This window comes from Dipodomys spectabilis, unplaced genomic scaffold (genome assembly GCF_019054845.1).
Source record: "Dipodomys spectabilis isolate Male_0828 unplaced genomic scaffold, ASM1905484v1 ptg000087l, whole genome shotgun sequence".
NCBI lineage: Eukaryota > Metazoa > Chordata > Mammalia > Rodentia > Heteromyidae > Dipodomys > Dipodomys spectabilis.
The window spans coordinates 2,325,652-2,337,631 of record NW_024870764.1 but is presented as its reverse complement, the minus strand read 5'-3'; positions in this window follow the sequence as shown (position 1 = coordinate 2,337,631).

The following is an 11,980-nucleotide window of genomic DNA, read 5'->3' as shown; positions in this document are numbered from 1 at the left end:
GGACAATTCCTACAATTCATAGGCAGCACTAGCTCAGAGGAAAAGTTCTGAGAAAATGAGTGGGGGGTGAAGGTAATAACAATTCCTTATTATATATTCCTTATTATATATGTCAAGAACACAAATAGTGTCAGGATTCCTCACACTCACAGGTTATCTGAGAGATAACTTGTACTTTTCTGGTTTTCTTTTAATTGACAGATGATAAAAAAAATCATTGGTATTTATCTTGTGCAACATGCTGTGAAATATACATTCTGTGGAGTAGTTAAATCTATATATTTAAATGCATTTTTTTACAGAGCTATCACTTGTGTGGTGAGAATACTTAAAACCCATGCTGCCTTCTTTAACAATATGTCATAAATTACAGTCATCATGCACTACAATAATTTCTTTGCCTTACTCCTCTTTTCTAACTGTAATCATCTATCCTTTGATTAACATGGCCTCAATTCTCCTTTTCTCATCTACCCCAGTCTCAAGAAACCAGCATTCTCCTTGATTTCAAATGAGACAAACTTTTCATGGTAGATGATTTGAGGTTTATAGATCTGACCTCCATACCCTAGTGCTAAACTGTGGTATCCCACTTCCACCCATCTTCTCCCTCCTCATACAGTCCAAGAGGGATAGACCTCCCCTTGAGTAAGGGGAAAAGGAGCAATGACAAAATAACAAAGAATATCATGAAAGTAAACCAGATGACAAAGACAGATACTTTCCAGAGAAGTACACAGAATGAAAGAGAGAAGGGGTAGACATGGAAAGAAGAAGAATCAAAGAAAAACAAATCACCTGATGGACTTTATAAGAGACATAGGATTGGGCTGGGAAGTTGGCTCAGTGGTAGAGTGCTTGCCTTGCAGGCATGAGGCCCTGGGTTCAATTCCTCAGCACCACATAAGCAGAAAAAAAAAGCCGGAAGTGGCGCTGTGGCTCAAGCGGTAGAGTGCTTGCCTTAAGCTGAAGAGTTGAGGAACAGTACCCAGGCCCAGAGTTCAAGCCCCACAACCAACAACAACAACAACAAAAGAGATAGAGGGAGGATAAGCATGGGCATACAAGACCTCATCTTTACCAGGCACCAGTGGCTACTCAGGAAGCTGAGATGAGGATCGCAGTTCCAAACCCCACTAAACTAGAAAAAAAGCTAGAAGGGGAACTGTGGCTCAAATGGTAGAGCACTAGCTTTGAGCAAAAGGTGGTCAGGGACAGCGCCCTTGCCCTACAGTCCCTGAATTCAAGCCCCAGGACTAACACCAAAAAAAAAAAAAAAGATCTGGACTGTGTTGTGGGCAAGCCTACTTATAACCTGCCCATTCTTTCACATGAAAAAATTCTTGTAAAATTTTACCCACTGTGTGATATGGTAGGACTTTTATAGGGAAGAGCAGTACCCTGTGCATGCTTAGGCTGGCAAGATACTACAAGACATCTCTGTTTTCCACTGTCTAATTTTAGGATATGGTCTCACTTCCCTCCCAGGAGCATGCTTGAGCCATGAGCCATTTTACATTTAGGCTTCCTCTTTCAGCTGGGATCACAAGCACCCACCACTGCACCCAGTTTCCCTCAATAGAGATGGAGTCTCAAGAACTTTACTGCCTAAGATCACTTGGCACCACAGTCTTCCCCAGTCTCAGCCTTCCATATAGCTTGACATGACAGCCACTGTACTCAGCTATGACTTGAGAAGATGTCCCATTAACTTTTCTGGACCAGGCTGGTCTTAAACTGTGATTCTCTCATTCTCAAGTTCTCAAGAATCTAGGATTAAAAGCATAAGCCACCACACGCCTGGATATGGCAGGACTTTTATTAAACTACTTCTCAATTCTCAATATCAAGTCAATCCATCTAGGAATATTAGACTGATTTTTAAAAAATCATAAAAACAAGCCAGGATCCAGTGGCTCACACCTGTAATCCAAGTTTACTTAGGAGGCTGTGATCTGTGGATTGAGGTTAGAAGCCAGACCTGGCAGTGAAGTCTAGAAAACCCTTATCTCCAATTAGTCATCTAAAAAAGGTAAAGTGGAGCTGTGGTTCAAGTGGTAGAGTGCTAGCCTTGAGCAAAAACAAAACAAAACAAAACAAAAACCACTTAGGGACAGTTCCCAGGCCCTGAGTTCATGCCTCAGGACCAGCACAAAAAAATCCTCAAAACATAAGCTAAATAATCACTCTACTGTGTGTATATTCAACTCTTCTCTCAACTTGCTGGCTTCCTTTCCTTGCCAGTCCCAATCATAACAACTTTATACCTGAAAATTCAAGGTTCAAGAAATTAGTAACCTGGTAGAAGAAGAAAAGAACTAATAACATGAAAGGTAAGTTAGGACAAAAAAAATGGTATTTAAAAAGAAATAGGCATAAGATGGACAAACATACAAGTAAAAGAGGTAAGAGATTTAGTCTCCAAAGCAAGCCTCAATAACACAATAATAATCTATATTCATGTCCTTGTTTAAACCCCTCACACATTATAAGTGGAATAGCAATATAAGCTTTGGTTAGCTTTAACTAGTGGAAGGAAGCAGAAGTGACACTGTGCCAATTCTGGGCCTATGTCTTTAACAGAAAACTAGTAGCTTCCACTTTTCTGTGAGACCTCTTGGAAACCCTCATAACAAACTTACTTGAAGAGGTCACTAGGAAAGATCAATCAGAGGAAAAAAGTCATAAGATTGTTAAGCCATTGAGACCAGACTTCAACAGTCTCCATCAAGGATACCATACGTAGAAGTATTTTCCATGCCAAGTATTTTCCATGCCTAATCCCAGATACTTTCTAATTTCAGACTTATGACAGATTCCACCAAAACCAACAGAAGAAGCATGTAGCTGAGCCCCAGTCTATCCTCAGAGCATGAGAAGCAATGAAACTGCCATTTTAAGCCACTGCATTTTGAAGTAGTTTGTAGGCAGGAAACAGATTAACTAAAAGAAACACTAAGATACACTAAGAATGTTTAGCATATATTTAACTAGAATACCAGAGAACACATTAGAAACAATATCGGGAAAAAAGGCTTTAAACCTTCCAAAATTTAGATATATCCTAACATTTAAGAACCTATATTAACTCCCAAAAACAAAACATCCATCTTAAGTGACCATAGTACAGCTGTAATAAACTAAGGGAGATAACCAGCAAAAAGTTATTCAGCTCTCTATAAATGAATTCATACACTATTGTATCTAGCTTTACTTGTTCAACATGTTTAGTATTATTTTGTAAGATTTACCCCAGCCAGGTCTTTGTATTTTGATTTTCTAAAAATGGTACATATTTTTTCCAAAATGAAATACCTAATCATTGTTGATACATAAAAATAAATTCTTTTAGCCCTGGTTGCCCTCATTATTTGTGAGCTTCAAATCTCATCCTCTTGAGTGCTGGGATTATGAGATTACAGGTGTGCTTTTCCCTCTTTTGAGGGGGCAGTGTTAAGGATTGAATTTAGAGCATTCTAGTTAGTCAAGTGCTTTATTGCTTGAGCTATTTCCCCATCCTTTTTGCTTTTTGGTTATTTTTCAGAGATGGTCTCATGGTTTTACTTGGGCTACCCTTGGTACTATGATCTTACTGTCTCTATCGCTCATGTAGCTGAGATTATAGATGTGAGCCTCCAGATGTGCAGTTTGGATGTTCTATCAAATAGTCTTGCTAACTCCTTAAAAATTATAATAATTGTGACTCCTTTGCTTTTTCTATGAACATAATCTGTCATCTGTAAATAATGCTTTTTCCCCTTCTTAATCCTTTTTTGTTTTTTTTGCCTTGCTGCGATGGCCAGGATATTTAGTGCAGTACTGAGATCAGAAGGTAAGCATCTTGTGTCATGTCCTTTTTTTAGAAAGGAGTGTTTTGTTATGTTTCACCATTAATTACTATGTTTTTGCTAAGTATCTTTTCATAGCCTAACATTCCCTTTGGTGGCTTATATTCTTTCTATATGGGGGGGAGTGGGGGGGAGGGCGCGGCGGAGAGTTCCTTGGAATTAAACAAGGCCACAAGCATGCTTATCAAGTGCTCTCTGCTAAGCTATAGCTCCACTCCTGATTACTTACATTTGAAAAAAGTTTACCAATGGGTAACTTTTTATATATCAATTGAGGTGAACAGAAATTACCATTAGCAAGACATTAAAGAAAACAGTAAGAGATACTTGTCAAGCAGAAACAAGTAAAACCCAATGTGGGATACAGGTAGACCCATTGCACCAATGAGATGTACAAGATGTTATGTCGAAAATCAACTTTTCAACTTTGGCTCGGGGAGCGCGGGGGGGGGGGGGGGGGGATGGGAGGGAGATGGGAAGGGATGGGAAAGGGAAACAAAGGAGGAGGTAACAATGCTTGATAAGAAATGCACTCATTACCTTGCCCATGTAATTGTAACCCCTCTGTACAGTATTTTTAAAATAAAAAAAAATGTGTTCGGATTTCAATTAAAATATACAGGTAACCCATGGATCAAAGGAGAAATCAATTAAAGAATATTTTAAACTAAATATAAACATAGTACATATCAACCTTGTGAAATGGAGCCAAAGCTGCATAGGATAACAAATCCATATTAGAAAGTGAGAACAGGTGAAATCTAAAATGGTAAGCAAAAAGATATAATTGCTCATTGTAAAGACAATAAGAGCATATTTCAATCAATCTCATGCCAAAAAACTAAACTTTTAGACAAATTGAAAACATTTTCAAAAAAGTACAACTTACAAAACTGTCATAAGAAATATAAAGTTTGAATAGTCCTCTAAGTAATTTAAATCCTTCCCACAGCAAAAATAAACTGTGCCCAGATGACTTCACTAACAAAACCTAGCAAAAAATTAAAGAAAGTCACATTTCACACAGAAATTGAAGGATAAATTATACAAATACTTCCAGAGAACAGAACCAAAGAACTCCATTCCTCAGTTTAAGTTTAAAATTAGCCAAATTAAAATACACACACACACACACACACACACAAATGGAGCTCCACAAGAAGAACTATATATCATTTCATGTCCATTAATTCCTCAGTGTTTGAATCTGCCCAACTGTAATAAATAAAACCAATCTTAAAGAATGAATATTAGCGCAGGGGCGGGGGGGGGGGGGGGGGAGATGGGAAAGGATGGTAAGGGGAAACAGAGGAGGAAGCAACAATGCTTGATAAGAAATGTACTCATTACCTTGCCCATGTAATTGTAACCCCTCTGTATAGTATTTTCACAATAAAAAAAGAAATGTTGAAATAGATGCAAAATGGTCATTTAATAGAAGATTATAAAATGAAAAAAGGAATGAACATAAATTATAACAAAATTTTTTAAATGCATAGTGTTTTGTAATAAACCCTATTACCAGGCTGGGGACATAGTTCAAGTGCTAGTGTGCTTGCCTAGTGAGCATGAGGCCCTGGGTTCCATCCCCAGTGCCGTAAACCATATTAAGCCTAAAACCTGATTTATAAAACCAGGCACCAGAACCAGATTTGGCCTGTTCCTACAATAAAATAGTATAAGGATTATACTTGAAGTAGTAAGAGATTAGAAGAGCGATTTTCAATCCCAGCTGCACATTACAATATAAGGACAATTTAAACATACTTACATATACATGCATACAACATGCTTGCACATATGCACACATGCATATACACGAAGGCCTATGTCTCATTTTGGATTAATCAGGAGAAGCACCACATTTATATTTTATTAAAAAAAACTCTCCATGCTGTTAGGCTCATGACTTCCATATTTAAGAAGAGGGTAAAGAAACATACTGAAAGCCAGGCACCAAAGGTTCATGTCTGTAATCCTAACAACTCAGGAGAATAAGATCTGAAATGGTTTGAAGCCAAAGTGGTCAAGAAAGTCTGTGAGACTATCGCCAACAAACTGCAAAAAAAACAGAAAGTTGAGCTATGACTCAAGTGGTAAGGTTCTAGCCTTGCATTAAAAAAAGCTCAAAACAGAATCCAAGGCCCTGAGTTCGAGCCCCAGAAATAGCACACAAAAAAGAAACATGGAGCTGGGCATCAGTGACTCATGCCTGTAATCCTAGTTACTCAAGAGGCTGAGATCTGAGAATCGTGGCTCAAAGCCAGCCCGGGCAGGAAAGTCTGTAAAATTCTTATCTCTAATAAACCGCCAGAAAAACAGAAGTGGCACTGTAGCTGAAATGGTACTATAGCTCAAGTGGTAGAGCGCTAACCTTGAGCTGAAGAGCTGAAGGGCAGCACTCAGGCCCAGTGTTCAAGCCCCACGACCAAAAAGAAAAAGAAAGAAACATGGAGAACTTTGGATTGTAGCTCAGTGCTAGAATGGCATGCTTAAGGTCCTAGGTTTAATCCCCAGCATGACAAAAAAAAATTCTCATTTTCAGTACTTTGTAATCAAAAGATTGCTTTTATAACTATGTAGTTTTTATTCTATCCTATTAAAAATTAGAGAAAAGAAAAACTCAGGTGAAAGGCAACCCAAGAGATCCAGGCTGTTATTTAAAGAATTTCATGATCAAGAGTTATTTGATATAAAAGAATTAAAGACATCCAATTAACTTCTCTAGAACACGGTATTTCATCTGAAGAGCATATTAGGGAATTGTCATGCTAGAAAAAGAAATGGAATGACATTGCTTTCTCTCAGAGCTTTGCAATTTCCCTTGTGATTTTTATCCAAACTCAACAGTGCATTAAAAAGTTATTCAAGCTGAATGTCAAGCTCATGCCTATAATCCTAACAACTTGGGAGGTGGAGCTGGGCAAGCTCAAAGATTGAGGTAAACTTGGACAAAAAAAAAAAAAAATCAACCAATAAAAGCTGTTTTTTCAACTATGCAGGAAGTGTAAATAGGAATGTAAATAGGAGAATCCCTGGTCCAGGCTAGCCCAGGCATAAAGGACCTATTTGAAAAACAAAGCGGAAGGGCTAAGGATGTGGTTCAAGTGGTAGGTAAAATGCTTGCCTAACAAGCACAAGGCCCTGAATTCAAACCCCCCATAGCAGGGGGGGGGATTCTCCAAAGCCTCAGGTGATGGCATACATGCTATTAAAATCTTAGCACTCAGGAGGCTGAGAGGAGGCTCAGTTCCAGGCCAACCTAGGTTATAGTGAGACCCTGTCAAAATTAAGTCATCAAAATTTAACATTTTAAATTATTGCATGTCATATCCTTAAAAAAAGTTGTGATATTTGTGGGGGGTTTTATGATATTCTCCATTTTATGCAAAATTATTTCTACCCAAGTTCCAGAGCTCCTTGCTTTATTTTCCAAAATTTTCCTATAGAAAAGAAGTCGTTTCTATAGCAATATATTTCCACCCTGATAATTCCCTCTTTCTTATTCTGGGTTGTTTTTTTGGTTTTGTTTTTTTTTGTTTTTTTTGCACATAGCAACACAAATCTGTTACAAAGCTGCTCACAGGACTAGGATCCTTGGCAACATCTAGGGATGAATATATCTTAAACTATGGGAACACTTAGCTGAATACCATAGTTCCAAACATCTCTGAAGTGCTATTTGTGCTCCATGTATCCCAGATCTGTCAATTCTTATGAGTAATATATCTCTCTTTATCCTCATTCAGGCAGACTGGGGAAGGCTACAGCAGAGTAAAATGGCTCCTAAGTTTGCTCATTACTACTGAATTTTGAAGCTAAGGTCTTTAATTCTCTGCATATAGAGCTAAACAACTGATCGGTTAGTACTTCTGTATTTTTATTACCTAACAGTACAGTAGACCCTGGGTATCCACAGGGTCTATAGTTGCAAGGGGATACCTTTGAGAAATGGCATCATATATTGCACTCAGTGCTGTACCTCAGACACTTATTCATTTTCACATGCTGACCAATTGCCACTGAAAACAAGCCACCTTTCAACATTCCTCAGATTTTCACTTTATTGCTTCAATTAAACACATATGCTTTTATCTTACTTAGAGGGGCACCATTTGCTTTTGAGAGGCAAAGTTTCCACAAAGTTACTGTGGTAGAGGACCACTCAGCAGACCACACAATGATTTCAACACAACTGACTGCTGACCAGGAGCTTCTCTGCATCCTCTGAGCTGTCCAATGCACACATGCGAGTGAACATGTTTGTTTTTCAAACATCCTTTGATTTTTCTTTTGAAAAAAATGTACATAGGGTCAAAAATATATGGAATTAAATCCACAAATAAGGTAGACTCACTGTAGCTATACATAAAATGGCATAATCCTAAGTAGGATTTAAGAATGTTCCTATCTTTGGAGAACTTAGCTGTTAGTATGAGCTGTTTGAAGCAATGGACTATTGGCAGACTGCTGTACTTTATATAATTAATGTAGAAATAAGGGGAAATTAAGATACTGGTTACTCTTCATATGGACTCTCTTGCTTATTGACTAATTCATATAATGGTTAATACCTGCCCAGAGAAAAGGGAATACAGATATAGGAAGTGCTTGTAAAAGATCCAGCATAGTCCCCTGTCTCCTCTCTTAACCTCCTACAGTAAGGATGGTTAAACAAACCATAATTATTGATGCATGTGTGTGTGGACACAAAGTACATGGATATAGAGTTGCATATACATGTGCACCCCTATAATCCTAGCTTGTCAGAAGTTTGAAATCTGCAGATGGAGGTTCAAAGCCAGCCCCAGCAGAAAAGTTTATCAAACTCTTAGCTGGACACTGATGGCTCATGCCTGTAATCTTAGCTACTCAGGAGGCTGAAATCTGAGGATCATGGTTGGAAGGCAGCCCTGGCAGGAAAGTCTGTGAGACTCTTAACTCCAATTAAAGGTGTTCTGTGGCTTTAAGTGATAGAGCACTAGCCTTGAGCAAAAATTCTCAGAGACAGCACCCAAGCCCTAGGACTAACAAAAACAAAACAAGACAAAACAAAAAAGTCCTACCGGGTTAGTTTCCCCATTTTATTGTTTACTTAAGCCCATTGATAGTGAGGGGTCTTGAAGAAAGTGAAGAAATCAGTAGACATCAGCAGGCACCCTGATCAAATGAGACGTCTCTTAGTTTGTCTGTAAAAGGTTTATAGTTCACCACAAGGCGGCACTCTGGGAAGGAACAGCCTAAGGTTGGTGAGGTCCCAGGGAAGATTCACTGGGTGTCTTCAAGAAAGTAGCACACATTCACAAGATGTATGAAAAACACAGAGGCAGAGGGTATGGCTCACTGGTATGTACAAGATCTGAGTTCAGTCCGTAGCACAAAATACAAAAAATACAATTCATTGATGAAATATTGTTACTGTTCTTTTGTAGTAAAGTTGGGATCTGAGAAGAAGAGTATTATCTTCAGCACTTTGAAAAGAAATAGTCAGAAGAATGAAAACTAGGTCCACAAGACTAATAGCACAGCAGCTCACACCTGTAAGCCCAGTATAAGTTGGCAGGATCAAGATTTGAGGATATCGCAGTTTGAGGCCAGCCCAGGCAAAAAAATACTAGTAGGACTCCTTCTTAACAACAACAAAAAACCACCTAAGTGTGACAGTGCCTATCTGTTATCCCTGCTACTTGTAAAGTCTACACTCAGGAGGGTCTCAATCTATACAGACCTGGAACAAAAAGTTCAAAACTCTACCTAAAGTTAAACAAAAAGGACTAGGGGCGTGGTTCAAGTGGTACAGTACCTGCCTAGCAGGCATAAGATCCTGAGTTCAAACCCCCATATGACCAAAGGAAAAGAGAGAGAGAAGAGAGGGAAGGAGAGAAACCTGGCAAATATGCCTTAACTTAATTGGGTATCTGGAGGTTAGTAAAGGGTTTTAAATGCTACTTTATTTAATATCCATGTTGGCCTGCAAGTGACTTAAACCTGCCTTACACACAATCTATCCAAGAACAAGAGTACCTGAGCTGGCTGCCAGTGCCTCACACCTGGAATCATAGCTACTCACAAGGAGGATTGAAATTTGAGGTTAGTCCAGGCAGAAAAGTCAAAAACGCTCTTATCTCCAATTAACCAGTAAAAGGCAGGGCTGGAGGTGTGGCCCAGGTGGTAGAGCACCAGCCTAGGAAGTACAATGCCCTGAATTCAAATCTTATGACCTTTAAAAGAAAAGGGCTTTGAAACAAACCTATAGTCTTCAAAGATATGAATTACAAAGACACATAATAAGAGAAAGTACACAATGCACAACAAAAAAGCAGAATGTGAATACAGCCATGAGAACTTGCAATATGCATATGCACAGAGGAAAAATAAAGACGGAAGGAAATACATGCAGAAATAGAATCAAGCTTTTGTTACAATTACCATCAATAATTCTGGGCCTCTTCTTTAAGCATGTTGGCACCATACTGCTTCAGTATATACACATCTATCTTTAACATTCCACATTTAAAGCAAGACTTTGCAAAATAGGCAATAGAAGACATGAGCATGCCTTTGCAGACTGCCAAGTTTTGGTCTTTATTATATACTAAAACCTCAGGGTCATCAGTTACTAGCAGCCTGACCTTGTGTAAGTTAACTGCTCTGTATTTCCTCATCCATAAAAGGATGTAATATATACTTCTTGGCTTATTTAGCACATTAAATAAGGCAATATATGCAAAGCACCTGACTCAGATAAACACTCAATAAGTACCTTTCTTTCATTACAGCAAATATCATAGAAAACAGATGTAATTACATCTCTCACAGGAAGGACTACATCAATGAAGCATTAACTAGAGATAATATTCAATACAATTTAAGACCCTCAACAATGCAAAAACTCAACTAGAAGGGGCTCCTACAGCACAGATTACTTTTAAAGACTTTCATGATTACATTGGGCCCACCTAGGTAATGCAGATTCTCTTTTAAAATAAACTGAGTAGCAACCTTAATTCCATCTGTAAATCTCAACTCCCTTTTGCCATGTAACATGTTCCCAGGTTCCAGAGTTTGGATTTTACAGATGTGGTATTTCATATAACATAATTCAATACTTAATAAACTGATAGCCCAGACACATTCCCACAATAAGGTATATTATATACCCTTCTTTTCTAATCTTATACTTGAATCTTCTAAGGCTGATCACCAACATCTGTCTTTTAAAGAGACTGGGTATGGTGGCATACATCTATAAGCCCAGATAAGGACAGGAGGAGAGGGGAGAGGAGAGGGAAGAAAATGGAATCCTCTATTTCTTCTGCTTCTTATTCACTGTTGCTATGGGAATTGAAGTGGAGAAAAGGGAAGCAGAGAGGAGAGAGGGCAGAGGGGAAAGGAGTGAAGGGAGAAAGGAAGAGAGAAGTAGGTGGAGAGATGTAGTCAGTCTACATCCTAGAAGGTATTGCAGAGGCTAAAATAGGAAGAGAACACACTCAGGAACTAAGCAGCAAAGTAAAGTCAGACAGAGGCCATTGATGACTGGCTACTATAGTTCATCATTAGGTCACCAATGAATAAAGAAACTTTTCACTTGGTTTCTAAGGGGCTAGAACATATTCTAGCCCCATGACAAATGCAGGAAGCAGAGCAGAGTACAGAAGAGCAGCAGGGAAAAAGGGGGTAAGGGTATCAATGGAAAGAAAATAAAAAGGAGAGAAAGGTAGGAGAAGGTGGGAGAAGGAGCTTCTGTGAGCCAGCAGCAAGCATCAATGAATGTGCAGGTGGGTACAATGATCATGTAAAGAATGAATGGAAGGAAATGAAATGGTTGAGTTTCTCTTTCAGGTAGTGAAATGTCAAGACAACATATAAAATGAGGGATGAAGAAATATGGGATGAAACAAAAAAATTCTACAATAACCTTGGTACATATTTGAAGACTAAGAGAGCTAAAAGAAAGGGAAAAGAAGACATTATAAGACACCGCTAGGGTGAAAACGCAGATATGTCCAAGAGGAGGTAAAATAAGAAGGCACCAAACACATAGGTGAGGATGGGAAGTAGAAGAGACTCTTCTCTGTAATGGGGAGAGGCTGCAAAGTAAGGAGAAAGTGAAGAACCCTAACAATCAAAAA